Source organism: Coregonus clupeaformis, chromosome 27, assembly GCF_020615455.1.
Source record: "Coregonus clupeaformis isolate EN_2021a chromosome 27, ASM2061545v1, whole genome shotgun sequence".
NCBI classification, from domain to species: Eukaryota; Metazoa; Chordata; class Actinopteri; order Salmoniformes; family Salmonidae; genus Coregonus; species Coregonus clupeaformis.
This window is the reverse complement of record NC_059218.1, coordinates 19,178,412-19,192,184: the sequence shown is the minus strand read 5'-3', so window position 1 is coordinate 19,192,184 and position 13,773 is coordinate 19,178,412. Positions and strand designations below refer to the sequence as shown.

At 41.1% G+C, this 13,773-nt stretch overlaps 1 pseudogene; it reads left to right on the top strand.

The window, feature by feature from the left end:
- The window catches only part of LOC121542198, a 28,935-nt pseudogene that overhangs the window by 9,007 nt on the left and 6,155 nt on the right, over positions 1 to 13,773 (top strand).

Genomic DNA, 13,773 nt, shown 5'->3' with positions numbered 1-13,773 from the left:
GGTACCCTGTTGAGGAAGACAGAGGAACTAAACAAAGTTATTATTTATTTAAAGGAGTTTACATGGTCAGAAGGAATGTATTTTAGAGCAACATTAGTTTAGGTGGTCGACGTGGCCCACCAGTGGTTGAGTTAAGAACTGCACCACTGCTCAGTCTCACCACACATGGGATCATTTCTTTGTCAGTGTTCAAACGTACAAAATCAGCAGGGGATCAAATACTTTTTTCCCTCACTGTACACATACACATACAGACACACACACAAACACGCACCCATGCACACACACAATGTAAATATTGTTTGTTTTAGACCCCACTCCCCCTCACAGTGACATTCCATCATCTTCTCTCATTAACAAGCACTTCCTGTGTCTGTCAAAACGCCAGGAAGCACGCAACAACGATAACGTCTCGTTTCAGCGCCACTCGTTTCACCAGTGCATTTTTAACACTTTAAAGAATCACAAATATAAACCTTGTTTAAGCACTTCTCACACATACTGTGTAAATACAGTAGTTTAAGCTCTATAGGTTTAGAGGCCTATGTAACTACTTAAGGCTACTCAGCCAGTCGTCACCATTCTACAAGTTAAGACCTTAGTCGTTTAGACAGAATGTACAAATAGAGAATGCACCTTATGTAGGCTACATCCAACTAAGTGCACCCGATTTGTTAAGACCTATGTGTCTGACATGATGTCTAGCGACTAGGCTAAATGGTTCAGACAGACAGGCATGCAGACAGACATAAATCACAGCAGGGATCAGCAACTCCTCCCAGGCTGGCCTTGTGGGGGGATATGAATCAGACTGGAATAAAACTAAACACATATAATTTCACTCAAATTACTAACATTTTGGCCATCCCATCAATTAAGTCACCATAGGGCATAGCATGAGTCATACTGTATATTATTAGTCTGTGCAAAATGGCCCCTGGCCTGTAGTCTACTATTCACTACATTGCAATGCACATTTTGTAGGTCTGATGACTTTTAAGGTTTGAAATGAAATTAAGGTTAGAAATTAACTTAATCAATTCATGTTGTGAGTAGGCATATAGCGAATTGGCTTGATAGTCCAATGATGAGAGCGTGACAATGACACTTTACACTACCCAATGCAAAGAGCTGAAAAACATTTTGGACTAGTGGGGGCGCAAAACCTACGGAACAGTGATATATTCTTTAACTGACTTCAAAGTCGCCGCAGCAGAGTGGCGCAGCGGAAGCGTGCTGGGCCCATAACCCAGAGGTCGATGGATCGAAACCATCCTCTGCTAAAAGTGACTTTTGCCCCCTCAATTTATAGTAGGCCTACTTAATAGAATGTAGCCTACTCAGTAAAGTGAGTAAACTATAACAGTAAATGTTAATGTGAAATGTAATCCTAATACAAAAAGCTGCTCACTATAAAAAAATAACCTGCCGAATATCGTTTTCTTAAAAACCAAGATAGTTTAAAAAAAAGGCGACCGCAAAATACTAAAAACTCCTTGAACAACAGTACAAAGACGACACATTATACAACACATGCAAATCAATGCTAAAGTAAGCAAATACTATTGGATAGGTTATGAATACATCTTGTGCCTAATCATAACAATTCATTGATGAACGTGGGTTCAGAACGTCCTCTTTCGCCGTCAGCAGAGAAAGGCTGTAGAAGTCTAAATTAATTACTTGCATTTTATAACGGTAACTTTTTAATAGTTTATTTGCTTCATCCACTCCAGTCTGTTCGCAACACGCATAGTCTAAACACACTTGGCACACCCACTCACTATATTCCACAAGAACATGCAATATTGCAATGTTTTCTAAGTTGATCTTTTGTAAATGTATGTGCGTCTTGTAAAATGTTGTGAACCTGTCGTTTGATCGCGGCTCATGAGAGAGATTAGTAGTCTTTCATTGGCCACTCCTCCAGCTCAGCGTGTGTGTGTGCGTGTGTGTGTGTGTGAGAGAGAGAGAGAGTTTGTGTTTTGCTTCGAATGTTTTGAATTTCCCCCGCCTTTGTGTTTGTGTACCGAAATAAGGCAAGGATTATAAACAGATCCATGCCAGTAGAGAATGGCTCTGAGAAAGAATGTTGGCACCTTCTTCTGGTTAATGATAGACAAGTCAAAGTGTAGGTGAGACGCCTGTTGCTCAGCAACCGCACCCGACATCAATTTGAAGGAAATAATGTTGCTGCAGCAAAAGGTACAAATATTGAGTATTCGAGAACTAACAATATAATGGAACTTTCTTGAAGTGAGCGTTCTTTAAAGAATGTTGTGACATATGCGGTAAAGGAGTCAATGGGTCGCAGGCCGTTCCATTGACCAGATAGGCGCACATTCAACAAATCTGATCTAACAAAGTGGATAGTCCTCAAATCCGCCATGATTTATGTATTGTAACAGGCCCACAATGTGGTTACTTTAGTCCGATTTTTATATATTTGGCTGTTTTCGATGCGCAACATGTATAAGTTGTCCCTTTTCAAGTTTAGAAGAAGTAACTGCTGAATGCTAACTCCCGTTCGTATAAACTGGTTAGCATAGCTAGCATACAGAAATCGGTGGTGGTAGTCAAATTCGTTTTTAACTGTAATGCAGTTGATTGGTCAAGATGACATGAACATGTGTTAGTGTTGACATCCATACAAGCATTATAATTTTTTACCTCAACATAGTGTGACATACACATATAAACAATAGCCTAACATTTTGCTGGGGGGAGACTGGCTCTTTCCCCCACGGCCCTTTCCTCCACGTGTTTCCATGGCAATTCCATTGTTTTGGTCGAGTTCGATTGACCTATTTACCGCATTAGAATACTAGAATGGACATGAACCTTTTTATGATGGGATCAAGGTCTGCCATTTTGGTCAGGGAGTTGGCCAACCATGGTTTGCCAGTGCTGTGATAAAATATTGTGCAAAATTATTAATTTTAAAATTTTATCTGAGCTGTATGTTTGTTTAGCTAGCTAGCTAGAGAGAGGAATGATTCCATATTTTGTTTAAATAAACTGCCAATATGCCAACATTCCATTCAAACAATGCAGTCAATCCACAGCCATACACTGTCTGAAATCAGTTGATGATAGATAGGACTTAGACAAGTTGTAAATGCAACAAGTACTGATATTGTATCATATAATAGCATTCACAGCTTTCCAAGAAAACAACAATTGAGACATTTATGGTCTGTTTGCATATATTTTAGAGGCTATTTATACAGAAAATTGGTATAAATCCTGTATAAACGGTATTTATAATTATATTACTCTATTTTAGGTTGACAATAATTATATCACACAATTTCTGACATATCACATGTGTTGTATTTTCCTGCATAAGTAAAGTCAGGGTTATTTCTCTACTGCCATTAATTCCAATTAGACTGGTTTGGATTTCTCCCTGATCAATATGGCTGCCATTTTCACACCATTCTGGAACTTTGAAGGGTTTATGACATAGATCCTCTAGTAATTTAATATGATCTCTATGGGCACATCATGCATGTTGTATTGTTTAGGCTATTTCTCAAGACATTCACCATTGGCACAGTTGTGGCGATATACCCCACTGGGCACAGACGACATTTCGACCTCTAGTTTTGGTTTACATTTGGTTGAGTTGTCAACTAACGTAAATTTAACGTGAAATAAACCAAACATTTCACCATGTCATTGGATTTAGGTTAAAAAAGTTAGTAAAAAAAAAAAAAAACGAACTTCCCTTACGTTGATGACATTTTGCAAATCCAATCAGTTTTTCACATTGATTCAATGTCATCACATTGAATTATTATAATATTTGTTTTCAGTGGGACAGCCCTACTGTGGATGTTTCGATGCTCAGAGGAGGATACCACTCACAACATAAACAATCTCTATGAAGCCAAGTCGCTGTTACTTTAGGCATGGTCATGAGACTAGAATATTATATATTTACTTTTCCATCACACACACACACACACACACACACACACACACACACACACACACACACTGAGCTGGAGGAGTGGCCAATGAATGACCACTAGGCTCTCTCATGAGCGGCAATCCAGCGACAGGTTCACAACATTTCCAAAGACACACATGAACATAAACGTACAAAACAGTGCAATATTGCATGTTCTTGTGGAATATAATGAGTGAGTGTGCCTAGTGTGCTTAGCCTATGCGTGTTGCAAACAGACTGGAGTGGATAAAGCAACTAAGCTTTATTGAAAAGTTACCGTTATAAAATGCAAGCAATTAATTAATTAATCTCTGCTGACAGCGAAAGAGGACGTTATGAACCCATGTTCATCAATTAATTGGTATGATTACACACACTATCCAATAGTAGCCTATTTGCTTACTTTAGCATTGATGTGTTGGATAATGTGTCGTCCATTGTACTTTTCAAGGCCCTACCACCACCTCTGAAGACCCACAAACCCTTGCACCCTAGTGAACCAACCCAGTGGGACCAGAGCCTCTCTGTACCCAACCCGGGGCGTAGAGAAGACCACGAGAGGTTCCAGTTCCTAGGAGACTACCACAACATCACATCTGGCCCGAGTTGGAGGTCCTGGAGCCTCGCCCCTCACACCGCTCCATGGAGAGGACAGGGGGGCTCACTGCCCTCCTCCGGCCCAACCAGGACCAGCACAGCCCGCCGAGCCACCATAACCCCCCCCCTGACTGTCCACACCCACCACCTAATTAAATCAGGGTCTACACTTGAGTTTGTGTTTTTATTTTTATGTTTTTCTTCTGTGAGACGGTGCTCCCATGTTTTGTCAGATAAACTTAAAACCCCACCCCCCATACCGGTAGTTACATAACAAAATGTTTACATAGTTACATTGTTACACGATTGTTACTGATCACCTGTTTGTTTTCAACTTTGCCTTGTTCATAGATTAACACAGAGGTTGGCGCTAAACTAAAGGATAGGGCTACCACACACAGGGCTAGCGCAGACAACCCTGAGGCTACGGCTGAAGACAGGAACAAGTACAAGAAGTGCTGCTATGACCTTCACAGAGTCATCAAACGAGCAAAAGGACAATATAGGAAAAGGTGAAATCTTTTTGCCTGTGCTGGCGCTGCAGACGGCTGTATTGGTCCGCTATTACAGGACTATTAAAGACCCAGTGCACTGCTTTTTTTATTTTAATTTTTGTAATAATTATTCTTCAGCACCCCTACTTCCCGCGGCTATGAGTGTGGGGCCGGAACCGCAATCTCTCCCTCAACGTCATAAGACCAAGGAGCTGATTGTGGGTGGGAGCACGCCACCATCCACATCGACGGGGATGCAGTGGAGCAGGTCGAGAGCTTCAAGTTCCTTGGTGTCCAAATCACTAAGAACTTAAAATGGTCCACACACACACTGTTGTGAAGAAGGCGCGATAGCGCCTCTTCCCCCTTACGTTTCAAATCCTCAAAAAGTTCTACAGCTGTACCATTGAGAGCATATTGACTGGCTGCATCACTGCTTGGTATGGTAATAGCACCGCCCTCGATCGCATGGCGCTACAGACGGTGGTGCAGACAGCCCAGTACATCACTGGGGCCGAGCTCCCTGCCATCCAGGACCTCTATATGAGGCGGTGTGAAAGGAAGGCCCGGAAAATCGTTAAAGACTCCAACCACCTAAGCCACAGACTGTTCTCTCTGCTTCCGCACGGCAAGCGGTACATCAGGTCTGACACCAACAGGATCCTGAAAAGCTTCTATCCCCATGCCATAAGACTGCTAAATAGCTAACTAAATAGCTAACAAAATGGCTACATGGACTATCTGAGCTGACCTTTGTATTTTATTATTCTTATTTTTGCACTGTCTCTATGCACACTCTCAGGGCCCTACACACTATGCACACTGATACTCCAACACACATACAAACACTCACTCCATAATTTGCTCACACACACATAATATGCACATACAGTGCATTCGGAAAGTATTCAGACCCCTTCACTTTTTCCACATTTAGCAACGTTACGTTACAGCCTTATTTTAAAATGGCTGAAATATATTTTTTTTCTCCACACTCTACACACAATACCCCATAATGACAAAGCAAAAACAGTTGTTTGGACACTTTTGCAAATTTACAGATTTTTGACGTTTTTCAGCGGCAGGGACTGGGAGACTAGTCAGGATCGAGGGAAAGATGAACGGAGCAAAGTACAGAGAGATCCTTGATGAGGGGGGGAATTTAATCCATTTTAGAATAAGGCTGTAAAGCAACAATATGTGGAAAAAGTGAAGGGGTCTGAATATTTTCCGAACGCACTGTACATTTATAGACACACCCACTCACATAAAATCATAATATACACACACTGGTGCTACTCTGTTTATTATATATTCTGATGCCTAGTCACCTTACCCCTATACATATCTGCCTCTATCGATCCAGTATCCCTGCACTTTGTAAATATGGTATTGGAACTGACCCTGTATATAGAATGCTTATTACTTTATCGTGTTCTTCTTATTCTTATATCTCGTGTGTTTTTGTTCTACCTTGTTATTTTTAAGTTTACATTGTTATTGATTGCTGCATTGTTGGGGTTAGAGCTTGCAAGAAAGGCATTTCACTGTACTTGTGCATGTGACATTAAAACTTCAATCTTGAAATTAGATGTCCTGAGGTTTGATGTCAATGCAGTTCAATACTTGACCACATGATGTCAGTGTGGATCATATTTTAACATTTCTCATCAATGATTCTCAGCAAATTCAGGAGATGATTTCTGGGGTGGACGAAGGCTGTTTTTACAAGACTGTATGAATGACAACAGATGACAAGGGAAAGTACATGATTCACCATTGTTCAGTTCTAGCTCAATGCTTCATACATTTACTTCATTTTTGACATTTTATCTTTTGCAATGACATTAATTCTCAAATCAAATTATATTTGTCATGTGCGCCGAATACAACAGGTGTAGACTTTACAGTGAAATGCTTACTTACAAGCCCTTAACCAACCAACAATTCAGTTTTAAGTCAAATAAGTGTTAACTGAGTGTTATCAACCATTGAGAATAGTATTTGTTTCACTAGTAATTGTACATTCTTATCTATGACGAGTCACATACTTTACTTTGAATCCCATTGGGCAATTATTCTGTGTTGATGATTTACTGCCAGTAATACAAAAATAACCCCCAGCTAATTTTGCACTGTATGCAGTCACACTACAATCATGAATAGTTTACAGACCAGCACACCAGATACCGTATGTGGCCCCTCAACATGAAGGTCTTGATTTTATTATATAAGACATATTGCTGATCAGTTATGTACGATATTGATGTATTATGTATATGCTTCTGTATGTTCTGGCTAACATTGCAAGCATAATAAGAGTTGGACATAGGCATCTTTTTGATGACAAGCATTGAGCTTCATTGTTGACGCCATAGGTTTTTTTAGGCTGCGTTTAGACAGGCAGCCCATTTCTGATATATAATCACATCATATTGGTCAAAAGACCAATTAGTGGAAATAAGATCAGAATTGGGCTGCCTGTCTAAACGAAGCCATAGAGGGTTGTGTGTGTCATAGCCTCAATAACTTTTCTAAAGCACTCTTTCCAGCTTGCACATATTGAAAATATTGCTAATTGACTCTTAGGCTGCGTTTACACAGGCAGCCCAATTCTGGGCAAAAGACCTGATCTGATTGTTCAAAAGACTTAAGAGTGAAACAAAGATCAGAATTAGGCTGCTTGTGTAAACGCAGCCATAGATGTGATACGTTCCATGCAAATATACACTGCATGGGAAAAAAGCCTGTTTGTGAATGAGCTTTATGTATGCATAGTAGAGTGAACATACTATACCTTACATTGATTAGTTTGGCTATAATAAACAGATCATTATAATATTATCCCAAATATTCAAAGTTGTGGGAGATGCATTGGTCAGGGTTTTTGTGTATCAGTATTTGTTACGAGCAGTAGGATTAGATTAGATATGTTCTTTTAATTGACACAATCCCCATCCATTAAGATGATTTAATGTACCTGGTTACATCCATCCAACATGAAATACCATGTGTGATTTACTGCCTTTCATGATGCTCACTGTGAACCACAGCATGAAAGCCATGATGAAACGTCCTTCAACTTCCTTCAAACTGCACACAGAGACATAAACATTGTATCCATGAGTTCATCTGCCTCCATGGGTAAGTAAAACAATAAATTATTTGCACTATCCCTTTAACTATCCATTTTAAGTTTTCAGCTCATTGTGAAAAATATGAATGTATTTGAAATGTTGATTAAGTTTCACAAAACACCACGGTAACAGTAAGATTGGATAACATTTTGGTTACACTCTACTTAAAGCCTGGCAGTATAATAAGACATTGTAAGACTTCATGAGCACGTATGTCTTATTATAATCTCATATGACCAGGATGAAATATGTACGTTTCTGAGTCCAATTGCGAAGAGGCCTTTTGGCGATGGAAGTTTCAGTGGGGAGGCAATAAGCTGCTATAGGGCCTATAGCGGTGCCATGCCTATTTACATTGAATCAGGGAAATCAGTCACAGCAAGACTTATGTAGAATATGTACAAAGTATATAGAAAACAAAAAAAACGGGACAATGAACAGACAGGAACATAAACTGGACAGAAATCAAATAAAAAGTTATTAAAGTATAAACCAAGACTTCAATAATACCTAACAACCTGACCATGTCTTGCCACAAAGGAATGAGACAACTAGATAAAATGCCTCCTCAGTTGGCCCTCCCACGCGTACTGCCTGCCTCAACTTTAGAGATCCCTGTTTTTCTACATTCAGAAGACTTCAATAGCCACAAGGCTGTTGACAACCGAAGTATCCATTACTGCAGTAGTTAAAATAGCAGTCAACCTATTTCCTGTAGTCTCAAAATTATTAAAGGTCCAAAGCAGCCGTTTTTATCTCAATATCAACTCATTTTTTGATAACAATGAATACTAATAACCTTAACTGTGATTGGTTTAAATTAAAATGGTACAAAAAACACACAAGAAAAAACGCTTTTTATAGAGGTTTGGAACTTTCTTATTGGTCTATTAGCTAATGTACCACCTAGGGATGTCACCTGGCAGGCCAAAACATCCCACCAAAACAAGCTGAAATTCCAGGTGGTCTTTTCAAACAGCTCTTACACTAAAAGAACATCATAATTTCACAATTTCACAGTATTATTTTTTTGACTGCACTGGGCCCATAAACGTTTTGTTTCATGTAATAAAGTTTATTTTCGATTTCTACTTCAAATGTAGCAAACTTTGTTAATATCATGTATTAAATCATATGACATAATATCATAAAAATACGTTGACTCACCTAAATAAGTATATCTAGATGCACATTTATCAACTTTGAAAAATGGTTTTCTTTGATTGGGCTAATGGCTAGGCTAATATGGCTTCTAGCACCTGAGCACATGGCATTTTAGTAATAGCTTGCAATTCACACCTCCATGTAGATGGTGATAATTAGCATAACTCTCAGTGCTGGGCCCCTCTTTCCCACCAAACATTTCTTAGTTCATTGAGCAGCTTTGCTGCTTGAGCTAGGCGGTGGAGACCAACTTCAGCGCGGCGCAATTCGCGGCCATTTCATTGATGCAGCGGTGACCATAGAGAATAATAGAGGCCTCTAGTGGTCAAAATAGTCATGGGTAACTGCATACATCGAGTATGTCTGGGAGTGGGCGGGTCAATAGAAGTGGGAGGATCAACAGAAGTGGGTGTATTGAAAGTGAATCAGCTAATTAGGTAAATTTGTTGCCACTCAAGACCGTTTTGCGTGGCGCTGTGTTTTCAAACTTTCCGAGTGTGGTCTTGGTCGGCAGAGATGACGGTAAGGAATTTCAATTAGGCTAACATTTTGCAATTCATGTTGAGCTGTGTCTTTGGTGTAGCTAACTAAGTTCTTCTTAGATGTATGCTAGCTTTTTATTGCTGTCTAACATTAACATGGCTATAATCTACCAAGCTAATGTTAGAAAACCTAGCCTGTTAAATTAGCTATATCATCACAGAGAGTCCTGTTTGCTGTGAGTGACTGTTAGCTGTTATCAACTCATCTAACTAACTAGCTAGCTTTCTTACTAAATTATTAGTCTTTTATGTTTGTGTTTGACGGCATATGACAGTTTTTAAAGCTGCTGATGGCCGCATGGTTTTATCCCAGTGCCAGAAGTGCCAATTGTATCATTGCCCCTTCTGCCAGCACTTCATTATCTACCCCTGAGACTATGCCAGTTTGTGGCCACACATTGAATGTCACATAGTGAAGGCACAATAATAGCTACAGTAATCACACCAACAGATAAAGAAATAAAAATGATGATTTCCCAGTATTTTGTATTTGTATTTATTATGAATCCCCATCAGCTGCTGCCAAGGCAGCAGCTACTCTTCCTGGGGTCCAGAAAGTTATATACATTTAAAAAAACATTACATTACATATAACAACAGATTTCACAACACATTAATTGTGTGTCTTCAGGCCACTACTCTACTACCACATATCTACAATACAAAATTATGGTCAGCACCTGTCAACACATGATACCATGATCCAGGGTTGTGGGTTCGATTCCCATGGGGGGCCAGTATGAAAATAAAATGTATGCACTCACTAACTATAAGTCGCTCTGGATAAGAGCGTCTGCTAAATGACTAAAATGTCAAATGTAATTAATATAGGCTAGCCAGGCTATTTGCATCCCCTTCCATGAACACTTACTTAGTGTTTTGTTTTTTCAATTTCAGAGGTAACTGTGGATGCTGGTGGTGTTTCTGCGTCTGAAGCAGTTCGACGTGCCCGGTGAAACAGAGTCATACAGAGACCTGTCACACATGGGGACAGGACTGGCCTTCAGAACCTGCAGGCTCTGGTGAAGTGTATCACACTGCGTCGTACGAAGACCAGCCGCGTGTGTGGATAGCATCTGGCTCTCTGCCGGAGAGGAGCGTCAGTATAGAAGAGGTGGAGCAGACACAGAAAGAGAGGAATACAGAGGAATACGAGCTGGCACGCACAGAGGGACGCATCACCGTCAGCAGGTATGTTGCAGAGGGGACTGTCCTCAGGAACTATGAGGATGTTCTGGCTATCCTGGTCATGCTGAGACAGTTCTGCTGCTACCCTGACCTACTGGTCAAGACCACTACATACAGGTGTGGTAGCTATGACTCCTGCAGAGTTGAGAGAGCATCTGATAGAGAAGCTGAGGCTGGTGCTGGGCAGAGGCTCTGATAAGGAGTGTGCTGGGTGTCTGGCTGTGCACTGTGCACACGTCTACTGCAGACTCTGCATCGCAGAGGTCATACGTACCCAGCAGGAGCGTTGCCATCTGTGCAGAGGCAAGATCAAGGCCAGTGAGCTGGTGGAGTTTCCTCAGGAAGAAGAGGAGGAGGAGAGCAACCTCTCAGAGAACTGGAGGAGCAGCTCTAAGGTGGAGGTTTTAATGTTTAGCCTGCTCAGACTGCACAGTGAGGGCAACAGCATCAAGAGTCTGGTTGCCTCTCAGTTCACACGCTTCCTCACTCTACTGGAGGTCCCACTCAGGGATAAGGGTTTCAGGTTTGTGCATCTGGATGGCAATGAGCCAGAAGAGGCGGGCTCAGGTGATCCAGGAATTCCAGAGTGATGCACCCGGCAGCCCATTGATCATGCTGCTGTCACTCAAAGCCGGACAGGTGGGGCTAAACCTTACAGCCTCCTTGCGCGTCTTCCTCATGGACCCAGCCGGGAACCCAGCAATAGAGGACAAGTGTGTGGACTGTGTTAACCGCCTCTGCCAGAAGAGAGACGTTGTCATCACTAAGTTCATGGTGAAAGACTCCGTGGAGGAGAACATGGTGAGGATTCAGAGGAAGAATCTGGTTGAGAAGGCTTTTGGCATCCCCAGCAAGAGGAAGACGGTACGCATAGATGATATCCCTCATGGAGCTCTAGACGTCTGGCTGTTTCAAGACTGTTCGAAGGAGACTGTTCTCACTGTTATTTTGTTATTTAATATCCTTTACATTTAGAGGGAATGTTTTCCCATTTGTGGAACCAAACATATAGTGCATTCGGAAATTATTCAGACCCCTTGACTTTTTCCACATTTTGTTACGTTACAGCCTTATTCTGAAATGGATTACATCGTTTCCCCCCCTCATCAATCTACACACAATACCCCGTAACGACAAAGCAAAAACACGTTTTTAGACATTTTTGCAAATATATTAAAAAGAAAAAACTGAAATATCACCTTTACATACACTACCAGTCAAAAGTTTGTGCACACCTACTAAATCCAGGGTTTTTCTTTACTTTTACTAATTTCTACATTGTAGAATAATAGTGAAGACATCATAACTATGAAATAACACATATGGAATCATGTAGTAACCAAAAAAGTGTTAAACAAATCAAAATATATTTTATATTTGAGATTCTTCAAAGTAGCCACCCTTTGCTTTGATGACAGCTTTGCACACTCTTGGCATTCTCTCAACCAGTTTCATGAGGTAGTCACCTGGAACTTATTTCAATTAACCTTGTTAAAAGTTAATTTGTGGAATTTCTTTCCTTCTTAATGCGTTTGAGACATTCAGTTGTGTTGTGACAAGGTAGGGGTGGTATACAGAAAATAGCCGTATTTGGTAAAAGACAAATCCATATTATGGCAAGAACAGCTCAAATAAGCAAAGAGAAACAACAGTCAATCATTACTTTAAGACATGAAGGTCAGTCAATGCAGAACATTTCAAGAACTTTGAACGTTTCTTCAAGTGCAGTCGCAAAAACCATCAAGAGCTATGATGAAACTGGCTCTCATGAGGACCGCCATTGGAAAGGAAGACCCAGAGTTACCTCTGCTGCAGAGGATACGTTCATTAGAGTTAACTGCACCTCAGATTGCAGCCCAAATAAATGCTTCACAGAGTTCAAGTAACAGACACATCTCAACATCAACTGTTCAGAGGAGACTCCGTGAATCAGGCCTTCATGGTCGAATTGCTGCAAAGAAACCACTACTAAAGGACACCAATAATAAGAAGAGACTTGCTTGAGCCAAGAAACCCAAGCAATGGACATTAGACCGGTGGAAATCTGTCCTTTGGTCTGATGAGTCCAAATTTGAGATTTCTGGTTCGAACCGCTGTGTCTTTGTGAGATGCAGAGTAGGTGAAAGGATGATCTCCGCATGTGTGGTTCCCACCACGAAGCATGGAGGAGGAGGGGTGATGGTGTGGGGGTGCTTTGCTGGTGACACCGTCGTGATTTATTTAGAATTCAAGGCACACTTAACCAGCATGGCTACCACAGCATTCTGCAACGATACGCCATCCCATCTGGTTTGGGCTTAGTGGGAATATCATTTGTTTTTCAACAGGACAATGACCCAACACACCTCCAGGCTGTGTAAGGGCTATTTGACCAAGAAGGAGAGGGATGGAGTGCTGCATCAGATGTCACTGGGGAGCTCGCGGCTGTGCTTCCCTTTGTAGTCTGTAATAGTTTTCAAGCCCTGCCACATCTGACGAGCGTCGGAGCCGGTGTAGTACGATTCAATCTTAGTCCTGTATTGACTCTTTGCCTGTTTGATGGTTCGTCGGAGGGCATAGCGGGATTTCTTATATGCGTCCGGGTTAGAGTCCCACTCTTTGAAAGCGGCAGCTCTACCCTTTAGCTCAGTGCAGATGTTAGCTGTAATCCATGGCTTCTGGTTGGAGTATGTACGTACAGTCACTGTAGGGACGAC